Here is a 13,361-nt window from a genome sequence, read left to right on the forward strand (position 1 = left end):
ATCAGTTTTTATTAGTGATGATTCTCATTAGGCTTTTTAATTGTTTAGGTTTTTAAGAGGATTAACCATTACAATAACCATTTACCATACTCAGCTCCCAGTAGCATTTACCCTTTGCCAGGATGTAATTATAAACAATAACCCTCATTTACTATTGCAAACCCGTCATGTTTTGTCGGGTTGTGCGCCAGATTCTGTCGCATTGCACCAGAAATTCTGTCTGCGCCAGATTTTGCACCTGAATTTGCGCCAAAATAGAAAAAAACCCCGACTAACTCTCCATTTTGCTAAGAAAACCCGAAAAAGTGGCGTGACCGCCGGGAAAAGGGGGCATGGTCTCCAAAAAGTGGCGTGTCCTCGACATTTTCACAATAAACCCAACACATTTATTAAGGTTTCCACATAAAATGTGGTGGATTTGAGCTGTGGAAAACCCTACAGATCAGAGCATGTGTAAAAAAAAAGCAAAGTGTAGGGAAAGTGGAAACTGTAGGGAAACCTTAGTAAATACCGTGGAAAATAAATTGTAGGGAATTAAAATCCACAAAGCAACCTACACAACACTCTTAGTAAATAAGGGCCAATAATGTCAGCTTGTACACAATGGCCCTCATTTACTAAAGTCCAACCGACTCTTTTTCTCGGTTATTGCGCCTAAATTCTAGTCGCAACGTCTGTGTCGCAACGCAACTATTCATGCAACCAAATTTTATTTGCACAACCGACACTTAAGAAAACACTCGGAGTTGTGATAGATAGAGTCTCTGTGCAGACCATGTAAACGCCCAACAGTGGATATTCACCGTCTCCACTTTCAATACGTATATAAGCAAGCATGGGCTGTACATTTAGTACAAATAAATTCCAGCACTCACGGTTAGAAAATTCATTTTTTCTTTTCTATTCTTATTCGGATCTTTTCTGTAGTTCACAGCAGCTTAACAGATGGGATGTCAGCACACATCCAGTCTAGCAGAAATCTGGACACACTAGCTGGGAGCCATCAGGGTCATGACGTGACGTTTTGGGGGACCTCCCCCTTACTCATGCGCATGAGTAAGGGGGAGGTCCCCCGAAACATCGTGTCATGATCAGAAAAGATCCGAATAAGAATAGAAAAGAAAAAATGAATCTTCTAACCGTGAGTGCTGGAATTTATTTGTACTAAATGTACAGCCCATGCTTGCTTATAAAACTCTCGGAATGTTTATTTTTCACTCTGAAATGGGCGTGTTTTATGCAAAAATGAGCGTTTTACCAACGAAAACCAAAAAATACTCGGAGTACTTCCAAAATCACTCGAGAAGAAGTGTGAGTTTGCCTCACACAATAACCGACAGTCAAGAGACCGAGTGAAATTCCAAAAATGGAGTGATTTCTAACAAGGGACTCCTTACCATTGTGTTTTGTGTGAAAGTAACTTGTTTTATAACCTGAAAATGTTTTGTACAGTTAAACACTTTTATGAATAAAATATCGAATGCTTTTGTGATAGTTAATGTTTATATATATTTTTTTTCTTTTTAACACATTTGCAATATTAGGTTTAAATCAATTTAACACCCAAGCTGATAAACAAGGAGAATTGTTGTAATGTTTGAACAATTATAACACATGAATACTTTTGATTCATGGAAACATTTTTAAACAAACAACTCTAAACCATTTTGACTCACACAATGAATTTCTTTAGTTCGGAGATTGTGCGACACAATTGACTAGTGCGACACAAAAAAACGTGCGACACAAAAATAACCGACATGTGCGATAGAATAGTAAATAAGCCTGAAAAAAAGACAAGTGATATTGAAATCACTCCAGAATAAACACTCCACTCTTAGTAAATCAGGGCCAATGGCCCTTATTTACCAACAGTAGAGTGTAGGTTTTTTTGTGGGTTTTAATTCCCCACAATTTATTTTCCACGGTATTTACTAAGGTTTCCCTACATTTTCCACTTTCCCTACACTTTGCTTTTTTTACACATGTTCTGATCTGTAGGGTTTTCCTCAACTCAAATCCACCACATTTTATGTAGAAACCTTAGTAAATATGTTGGGTTTTTGTGAAAGTGTCGGGAACACGCCCCTTTTCTGGGACCCCCTTTTCCCGGCATCCATGACCCTTTTCTGGGTTTTCTTAGCAAAATGGAGAGTTAGTCTGGGTTTTTTCAATTCTGGCACAAATTCTGTCACAAAATCTGACAGACAGAATTTCTGGAGCAATGTGACAGAATCTGGCGCACAACCCGACAAAACATGTCGGGTTTGCAATAGTAAATGAGGGCCAATGCTTGCTTCCATTGCAGATAACAGGTCATCACAGTGACAGATTGACCCTAATACAGTAAGGAGACCATCCTAAAATTGCATTGAAAAGTGGTCGTCTGTGGTGGTGGTCTTCTCAAAGAAAAAAAGCCCTAATGCAAAATGTATGGTGGACTTAAAATCCATCACACAAAATCTGGTCTGGATGAGGGGGTGATCTTCTAAAAGAGGGGATATTTTACTGTAATATAGCAGGAAGAAGAAACTATTGGTTAACTATTAATAAATGTACTAATCTAATCCAAGCAATTATCTCTCATCGTGGAGGAAATATTTCACCAGCTTCTCACAGGGTCACAAGAGTTGCTTGGGGCCTTACTAGATCTGATTATATAGAGGATACAGAGGACAAGGCCAGTGATTTAATGTACAAGTAGCTCCTAACCAATCTATGCCTTCATCATCCGTTCCATACAGTGTGACATAATAATTTATCATATTACATTCATTAAAATGTGGATGCAGCATCCAGGACAAACCTTAGAAAAACTACTGTTCCCCACAAATTTTCAGTATTCCTTTCTATGGATAGGAGTTATTGAAGAGTTAACAAGCATACAAGCAATATTAGTGCATATAATTAATATAAAATAGTAGAACTTATATGTAAGTGGTTGTAGTCTTTTTATTGCATGAGGTAAAAGGAAGTGGCACCCCACCCACTAGAATTCTGCTCCCTGCATTCACAATTTATAGAAGTGCCATGACACACAATTATGTTAAGGTAAAGGTCTAAGTGCTACATGTCGTCTGAACAGCGGCTCTCCACCGTAATCAAGGTGCTGCGAGATGGCAGGAGAGCAAAGAAAGGACTAGAGGAGATTATTGAACTCTTGCTGCAGCATCTGGCAGGGCTGGAAGGGGTGATCTCCGAGAACTTTTTTTTCATTCTGCTTAATATTACTTCAGCTCTTCCCTATCATATGGAGTACTTTAAACACTCTCGGCACTTGTTTTTTTTTACCCCTTCACTGAGCTGACAGCTGAAAAGCATAAAAAACATTCCTTGTGCTTTAAAGTGGTTGTCAGGGTTCTGTCAAATAACGTTTTCTAGACAGAAATCGCAAAGAAAATAAAAATAAAACCCTTACTAATATATAATTTGTTCCAGATTTGCATGTCCTCTTAGCTACAATGGAGCGAGATACAGAAAAAACGAATAGGTAGTGCAATCCACTCACTTTGAGGCAGTATTCTTCTTTATTAAAGCCAAATTACAACGCATTTCGAGGCTAACACATGCCTCTTCATCAGGTAAAAACAGGCTTACCAATTGCAGGATAAGATGTCTGTTTTTAAAAGGCTTTGGCGCCAAGGATCACAATGTAATGGCCCCCCTGGGGGTATCGTAATCCCAATGTCAGCCGGATGTTAAACATATATACACAGCTTAAAAATACATTAACACAATATTCATTGGTTTTGAATCACAAGTAAAAGGACTTTAATCCCTTAAAGGGGTACTCCATCCCCTACACATCTTATCCCCTATCCAAAGGATAGGGGATAAGATGTCTGATCGCGGGGGTCCCGCTGCTGGGGACCCCCGCAATATAGCATGCGGCACCCACCTGTTTCTTGTCCGGAAGCGCTGGAGGGTCTGGGTCATGATCACGGGAACGTAAGTCTGTGACGTCTTGACTCCGCCCCTGTGTGATGTCATGCCCCTTCCCCTCAATGCAAGTCTATGGGAGGGGGCGTGTTGTTTGTGAAGCCTTTACTGTGAATTTACTGGATGTGTCATGTTTGTAGGAATAGGTAAAAGTAAATGAATGAATAAATAAATAAATAAACAATATACTTATACAGTAAGACACAGTTGTAATGTGAGCATGAAATGCCTATATTGTGTCTGCAAATACCTGTGTACCTTCTGTTCTGTTCTCCTGAACTAACAACATCATAGGCCTTTCTTACCCTTAGGCTAAACTTGCCTAAATAAATCAGACGAAACCAGCTTTTCTCCAAATGAAACAGTTACCATTTTTGTTAATCTTTCAGAGTGTTGTAATCCACCTATTTCCTTAATCACATTTGCACTGTACATACTGTAGCTTTCCCCTGCCTCTGACCCTGCTTTTAATAAGACTGTAACAACTGCTTCCAATAAGCCTGTAAGACTGTATCAACCAATGTACATACACTACCTGCTGCTGATGCAAATACAGTTGTCAGAGGTTAGCACACAGCACCCCGTGATCATGCTGCAGGGTGCTGCAGGGGGGACAGAGGGAGCTCCCTCCCTCTGTCATAACACTTACAGCCCATGGTCACTTTCAACCACGGCTGTAGAAGTTAAACTGCCGGCACCGAAGAAAACTTCTGTCCCGGCAGTTTAACCCTTACAGCCGCAGTCGGAAGCGACTGCGAGCTGTAAGGAGTTTTGGAAGTGGGTGGGGGCTCCCTCTGTCTCTCTCCTGTAGCACCCCGCAACGATCGAGGGGTGCTTCTGGTTACCTGGGCAGTCGGGGGGTCTTTACAAGGACCCCCAGGTCTGCCCCGGTTATTGCCTGTCAGAACGTGCCAAAGGCACGTCCTGATTTGCTGCCTGCTAGTGTAAAACTAGCAGGCAGCATATATCTGCAATGCTTTGGAATACTAAGTATTCCAAAGCATTAAAAAAAGTGAAAAAAATATAAAATAAATAAAGTGTAAAAACAATAAGTATAAAAAAAGTGTAAAAAAAAGTGTAAAAATGTTTAAAAAATACAATAAAAATGCATTTATTAAATAAATATAATGAAAAGTAAAAATGTATAATGTGTAGGATCACACGGCGCACATCTGCAGCATATTACATGCTGCGGATGCCCGCCAACAGTCACAATAATAAGCTCCCTGCTGCGGCTGGGTAGCTTTGTGTGTACACTCATAGCGGCGGATTTCCCGCCAGCAGTCATGAGCGGACACACTGAGCTACCCAGCCACAGCAGTGATCTCGCCCCTTGTGGCTGCTGGCGGGGCATCTGCGGTGTGAAATATGCTGCGGATGCGCTCCATGTGACCCTACACTGCGTGCCGTTCATACTGCATTTCCGCAGTGTTAGAGGTATCTGTCAGCATCACGTCAAAAAGAGTGATGCTGACGTATACTGCAGCAGCTCCATTTATTTCTGAATAAGCCTACTACAGTATACATTGGCATCCCTTTTTTGACATGACAACGGACACCTATACTGCAGAAATGCAGTATGAATGGGGACTATTCATATAATGATGCTCTGAAAGCCAAAGGGGACTCCTCTCCTTCTTGGTCCTACCAGGCAGTCAGGCAACCAATATGGCCTAGGTAGGGGTACTGCCCAGACCAGGACGTACACCGTGATAAAATATGGGTTCATTTCCTCCATATCAAAAGCGACTTACCAAAATGATGTCCCACGAATGAAGAATTTGTGGAATAAAAAGCTAATTGCTATTTTTTCCACTGACTTTGAAATAATTCTAGCCACACAATAAGGGCTCAACGTACTCACTTTTACTCTAGGTAAATACTTTAGGCGGTGTAGTTTCGAAAATGGGGTCACTTCTGGGGGTGCGGTATTGTTGTGACAGCTAGGATGCTTTGCAAGGTGAAATGCGGACTATAATTTGTATAATGATATCCTGAAAGCCAAATGAGGCTCCTCTCCTTTTGGCCATGCAACCAATGCATCTCTCTCCATGTGGCCATGCAACCAAATATGGCCTAAGCGGGGGTATTACCGAACACGGGAACATGGGGCATTACCCAACAGCGTAATAAAATATGGGGCGCATTTTCTACTTTTCAGATGCAACGTACAAAAAATATGTCCAAAAATGATGCATTTGTGGAAAAAAAAGAAAATTTAAAATTTTCACTGACTTTGTATCCATTCCAGCCACACAAAAAGGACTCAAAGTACTCACTTTTGGTCTAGATGAATACTTTACGGGGTGTAGTTTCCAAAATGAGGTCACTTGTGGGGGTTCTGTATAGTTCTGGCAGCTAAAACCCTTTGCAGGCATGAAGTGCGGCCCATAATCCATAAAGCCAAATGGCGCTACTCTCCTTCTGGGTCCTACCACGACGCCAAGGAACCAAATATGGCCTAAGTGGGGGTATTTCCAAACACGGGCCGAGCAGCTTAATAAAATATAGGGTGCATTTCTTGCAATATTAGAAGGGATGCACAAAAAATATGTCCCACAAATGATGCATTTGTGAAAAAATACAAATTTCAAATTTTTAACACTGACTTTGTAATAATTCCTGCCAAAAAACTATGGTGTTAAAATACTCACTGTACCCCCTAGTGAATACCTTGAGGGGGTCTAGTTTTTAACCCCTTAAGGATCAAGAACGTACCGGTACGTCCTTGGTCCTGCTCCCGTGATATAACACGGGGTTACACGGTAACCTGCATCATATCACGGCGGGACCGGCATCATAGTGAAGCCGGGACCCGCCGCTAATAGCGCGCAGTGCCGATCGCGGCACCGCGCGCTATTAACCCTTTAGCCGCGCGCTCAGAGCTGAGCCGCACGGCTAAAAGCGAAAGTAAAAGCTGACGGTTAACTCAGTGGGCTGTTCGGGATAGCCGCGGCGAAATCGCAGCATCCCGAACAGCTTACAGGACAGCGGGAGGGCCCCTACCTGCCTCCTCGCTGTCCGATCGCCGAATGACTGCTCAGTGCCTGAGATCCAGGCATGAGCAGTCATACGGCAGAATCATCGATCACTGGTTTCCTATGAGAAACCAGTGATCAATGATAAAGATCAGTGTGTGCAGTGTTATAGGTCCCTATGGGAGCTATAACACTGCAAAAAAAAAGTGAAAAAAAAAATGTGAATGAATATCATTTAACCCCTCCCCTATTAAAAGTTTGAATCACCCCCCTTTTCCCATAAAAATAAAAACACAGTGTAAATAAAAATAAACATATATGGTATCGCTGCGTGCGGAAATGTCCAAATTATAAAAATATATCATTAATTAAACCGCTCGGTCAATGGCGTACGCGCAAAAAAATTCCAAAGTCCAAAATAGTGCATTTTTGGTCACTTTTTATATCATTTAAAAATGAATAAAAAGCGATCAATAAGTCCTATCAAATCAAAATGGTACCGTTAAAAACATCAGATCACGGCGCAAAAAATGAGCTCTCATACCGCCCCATACACGGAAAAAAAAAAAAGTTATAGGGGTCAGAATATGACAATTTTAAACGTATTAATTTTCCATCATGTAGTTATGGTTTTTTCCAGAAGTACGACAAAATCAAACCTATATAAGTAGGGTATAATTTTAATCATGTGGACCTACAGAATAAAGATAAGGTGTCATTTTTACCGAAAAATGTACTACGTAGAAACGGAAGCCCCCAAAAGTTATAAAATGGCGTTATTTTTTTCCATTTTGTCACACAATGATTTTTTTTTCCGTTTCACCGTAGATTTTTGGGCAAAATGACTGATGTCATTACAAAGTAGTTAAAATGGGGTCATTTGGGGGGGGGGGTGTTCCTATGTTCTACCACCTTCAAATTTCTGCAAACCAAATTTCTGCATAGCACATAGAAAAGAAACATGTACTTTTCAAATTTTCTAATTTTTCTAAATTTCAAGTTAAATTGTTAGGCTTCTACCTAATTTAAAATGTTAATTAAAAACAAATAAAATGCTGTCAAAATAAATTAGACATCTGAAAATATAAGTGTCATAAACTATTTGGTCAGTAAGTATAAATATATGCAACCTATTTGTGTTAAAATAGCAAAAATCGTAATTAAAAAAAATAAATCATGATTATTTGCATTGTAAAAAAAAACTACAAATGATATCGGCTTACTTTTATTATGTACATGAAGGACAACTTGTGACAAAAAAACAATGTCAGAATTATCGTGATTGGCAAAACGTTACCAGAGTTATTCTCTAATAAAGACAAACATATGTGGATAAGTGTGCAATCAGTGTGTTGTGGCGGCAGTATATCACTGTTTGCTCATTTTGGGCATTGCAGGTGGGAAATAGGTAGGAAACACAATAGATTGAAGGTGATATCTCACTCACCTATTGGTGTTGCGCTACAGGCACAACACTGTTGAGCTTGTGTACTGAGTGATTTCACTCTCAAGTAATCCTCTGGCAGCCCAGCATCCTAACCCAGTCATTAGTTGATGTCGGTCTTTGCAAGTGGAAGGAGTGGTCCTGGAATCGGCTGCTCCAGCAGTTCCCAGAGATAAAAATGAGTGATGGTATCAGCGGCGCCTTGAGGATTTGATATATATTCTCAGCAAGAAGACAAGTGTCCTCATGGTATCGGATACTTGTTTATTGGAGATAAAACATAATGGGTAAAGCCAAAAAGCAATACGTTTCTCAAGGTGGCCCCTGCTTCATCAGGCTGTATCATGCACAACTAGTGTATATATAGACAAGCAGTAAAGGAATTTGAATCTGCGTGACATTACAGATTTTCACTCAGGCAGATTCAAATTCCTTTACTGTTTATCTATATATATACACAAGTTGTGCATGTTCTCATTATACTAGCCTGACAAATCGGGGGCCACCTCGCGAAACGCGTTGCTTTTTGTTTTACCCATTATGTTTTATCTCCAATAAACAAGTATCCGATACCATTATACAGGGTGGGCCATTTATATGGATACACCTTAATAAAATGGGAATGGTTGGTGATATTAACTTCCTGTTTGTGGCACATTAGTATATGTGAGGGGGGAAACTTTTCAAGATGGCGGTCATTTTGAAGTCGGCCATTTTTAATCCAACTTTTGTTTTTTTCAATAGGAAGAGGGTCATGTGACACATCAAACTTATTGGGAATTTCACAAGAAAAGCAATGATGTGCTTGGTTTTAACGTAACTTTATTCTTTCATGAGTTATTTACAAGTTTCTCTTTGTTTACAGCCATTGACATGTCATTGAGGTTAACACGTGAGGAGCGGATAGAAATTGTGTTGATGTCTGGTGAATGCAATAAACGGGTCATTGCAGCAGATTTCAATGCAAGACACCCTACGAGACCACCCATCTCCCATGCTACAGTTAGCAAACTGCTTGCTAAGTTCCGTGAAACTGGTTCAGTGTTGGATTTGCCAAAATGTGGACGCATGAAATCTGTCACTAATGAAGAAATATCAATGGCTGTCCATTCAGCAAGATTCCACAGCGTAGAACTCGCCGCATGTCACTGGAGAGTGGCATTAATCGAACATCCCTTCGGCGGATATTAGCTATTCACAAATGGCACTCTTACAAACTCCAGCTACTGCAGCATCTCAACGGGGATGACCCAGATCATGGCACTGAATTTGCATAATGGGCAAAACAAAAATTGGAACAGGACCCTCAGTTTACGCAGAATATGTTGTTCAGTGATGAGGCGAACTTTTATGTGAATGGTGAAGTTAACAAACAAAACCAATGCTATTGGACTGACAGTAACCCACATTGGATAAGACTGTTGGAACACAAAAATTGATGGTATGGTGTGGTGTATGGGGTACAAAGATAGTGGGGCCTTTCTTCATCAATGGAAACCTCAAGGCCACTGGGTATGTGAAATTGCTACATGATGATGTGTTTCCCTCTTTATGCACTGAAGCTGGCACGTTCCCTGAGTTTTTCCAGCAAGATGGTGCACCACCACATTATGGGTGTCAGGTCCGAGCATTCCTAGATGAACAGTTTCCTGGAAAGTGGATTGGTCGTCGTGGGCCAGTTGAATGGCCCCCAAGGTCTCCCTATCTGACCCCCTTAGACTTTTATCTTTGGAGTCATCTGAAGGCAATTGTCTATGCTGTGAAGATACTAGATGTGAAGCACCTGAAACTACGGATATTGGAAGCCTGTGCTAGCATTTCTCGTGCGGTGTTGCTATCAGTGTGTGAAGAGTGGGAGGAGAGGGTTGCTTTGACAATCCAAAACAAAGGGCAGCACATTGAACACATTTTATAAGTGGTCAGAAACTTGTAAATAACTCATGAAAGAATAAAGTTTCGTGATTTTCACGTGAAATACCCACGTGTCACATGACCCTCTTCCTATTGAAAAAACAAGTTGGATTCAAAATGTCCCCCCTCAAAATGGTTGCCATGGTCACCACCCATCTTGAAAAGTTTCCCCCCACACATATACTAATGTGCCACAAACAGGAAGTTAATATCACCAACCATTCCCATTTTATTAAGGTGTATCCATATAAATAGCCCACCCTGTATATCAAATCCTCAAGGCGCCACTGATATCATTCCTCCTTTTTATCTCTGGGAACTGCTGGAGCAGCCGATTCCAGGACCACTCCTTCCACTTGAAAAGGTTACACATTAGCTGACACCTCCTGCTTACTGGATACTTGTTTATTGATCTTTGGCTTTTCCCTTGACACTTCTCTTGCTCTATGTTCCTGTACTACGCTATCTCCTTGTACCGACTTTGGCTAGACTGACATTGATTTGACCGTGTGTGTGTCTTAGTGTATCTCTGTTAGTTTGTGTGCCTCCAGCTGGTTCCAAACTCCTATTGTTTTTGTATTTTATTATTTTGACAACGCTGTCCCAGCACTTAGCAGGGAGAGTTTGTCATTGTGGTTGTTGATTCATCACTTAGGGCGGATAGGCAATAGGTAGGGACGGTGGCTGTGGGTGAGTTGGGGTTTCATTGTTGCCTTCCCATACGTGACAATATCTTTATCTGCTTAAAGGGGTACTCCGCCCCTAGACATCTTAACCCCTATCCAAAGGAAAGGGGATAAGATGTCTGATTGTGGGGGTCCCCAGTGATCTCTGCTGTGGCACCCCAGTCATCCGGAGCACAGAGCGAACTTTGCTCCGTGCCAGATGACTAGTGATGCCATGGCAGAGGCTTTTGACGTCATGCCCCCTCCCATAGACTTGCATTGAGGGGGCGTGGTTTGATGCCATGGGTGGGCGTGGCCGTGAGGTCATGAGCCTCCAGGCCTATATGAATGCCGGGTGCTCCTGGGAGATTTCGTGGATCCCAGCAGCTGGACCCCCGCGATCATACATCCTATCCCCTAACCCCGATGGGTTAATCTGCACTGAGGTCTTTTGCTATTCTGGTTACTGTGAAAATACCCTGTTCTCTGGTTGGTCAGGTGACCTCTTTAGCTTTTCACCTGCTTAGCTCGCTATTTAAATCCTCAGTATTCATCCAGCTCTTACCTGCAAAAAAGCTCATACTCCTAGCTAGCATTTGTACTGTATTTTGTATTTATTGCATATTGGCTCCGCTCTCTGACTCCTCTCCTGTTTCTGCAATTTGGCTTTTCTGTTATCTCTTGGTACTGACTTGGCTTGTGGACTGTGACATATTGTGTGTATCTTTAGTTATTATTTCTGTCAGTGTGTGTGTGATTCCATACAGTGTCTCCACCTCCATCTGTATTGTAAGTTTATTTTGTTGACTTTTTACTCCCTGCACTTATTCAGGCAGGGCCTGTCCCCGTGATTGTGGACCCGTCGCCTAGGGCGGGTACGCAAGTAGGCAGGGCAAGTGGTAGTGGGTAAGTTTAGGGCTTCACTCTTTCCTACCCATACGTGACATTTTTGCAGGTCAACATACCTGCATTTGCCTTGCTCCTGCTATGGAAGCTATGTCTGTTTTGGTAGAGTAAATGCAGGATTTGGCTCAGCAGTGAGAGTCTTCTCTGTCTCTTCAGTCAGCATCAGTTCAGACCTTGACTCAGAGACTGCAACTGCAGGTGCAGTTAATCCAGAATTTTCTAGCTAGAATCCAGGAGTTAGAGTCTGCCCGTACACAGGTGTCATCTGGTTCTGTCCCAGCTCCCGTAAAGCTGCAAGTTAGTCACCCCGATCAATTTTCGGGTAACCAAAAAATGTTAAAGACCTTCTGTGAAAGTTGTAAGTTATACTTTCGCCTGAGACCTTAGTCTTCTGGCACTGAGGCACAGCGAGTGGGAATTATTATTTCTCATCTGCAAGGGGGTCTCCAGGAATGGGTATTTTCCCTTGGTTCCGATGCCCCTGAGTTGACCTCCTTGGATTCACTTTTTGCAGGATTGGGGCACTTGGGTACCAAGAACCAGACCATGCCGCATATGCTGAATCTCAGCTACGTACATAAAGCAGGGTTGCAGACCCATTGAGGAGTACAGTGCAGACTTCAGAAGGTCGTGTGTGGCTTCTCAGTGGAATAACCCAGCTTTGGTTATGTTAGTTTAGACTGGGATTATCCATCACCGACAACTCTTTTATATTTTCATCCACGGACTAGTATGAGGGCTTGTTTTGTGCATGACCAATTGTCCGTTGTAATGCCATCAATCACTTTACCATAAAATGTATGGCGCAAACCAAAAAAATACTATTTGTGTGGTGAAATTAAAAAGAAAACCGCAATTTTGCTAATTTTGGAAGGTTTCGTTTTCACGTCGTACAATCTACAGTAAAAATAACATGTTTTCTTTATTCTTTGGGTCAATATGATTAAAATGATACCCATGATAACATACTTTTCTATTACTGTTGCGCTTAAAAAAAATCGCAAACTTTTTAACCAAATTAGTGCGTTTAAAACCCCCCTATTTTGAAGACCTATAACTATTTCATTTTTCTGTATAAGCTGCGGTATGAGGGCTAATTTTTTGCGCCGTGATCTGTACTTTTGATTGATATCATAATTGCTTATATAGAAATTTTAATCAATTTTTTATTCATTTTTTTGGGAATAAAATGTTATGAAAAAAAGCATCTATTTTGGACTTTTTTTATTTTATGTTCACGCTGTTCACCGTACGGTATCATTAACATTTCATTTTAATATTTCAGATATTTACGCACGCGGCGATACTAAATATGTATATAAAATATTTTTTTAACCCTTTTTGGGGGTGAAATAAGGAAAATGGGACAATTTACGTTTTTATTGGGGAGGGGGTTTTTCAAATTTTTTTTACAGAATTTTTTTACTTTTTTTACTTTTATTTTTACACTTTAATAGTCCCCATAGGGGAATATTTATAGCAATCATTCGATTGCTAATACTGTTCAGTACTACGTAT

The sequence above is a fragment of the Hyla sarda genome, chromosome 9 (assembly GCF_029499605.1).
Source record: "Hyla sarda isolate aHylSar1 chromosome 9, aHylSar1.hap1, whole genome shotgun sequence".
Taxonomy (NCBI): domain Eukaryota; kingdom Metazoa; phylum Chordata; class Amphibia; order Anura; family Hylidae; genus Hyla; species Hyla sarda.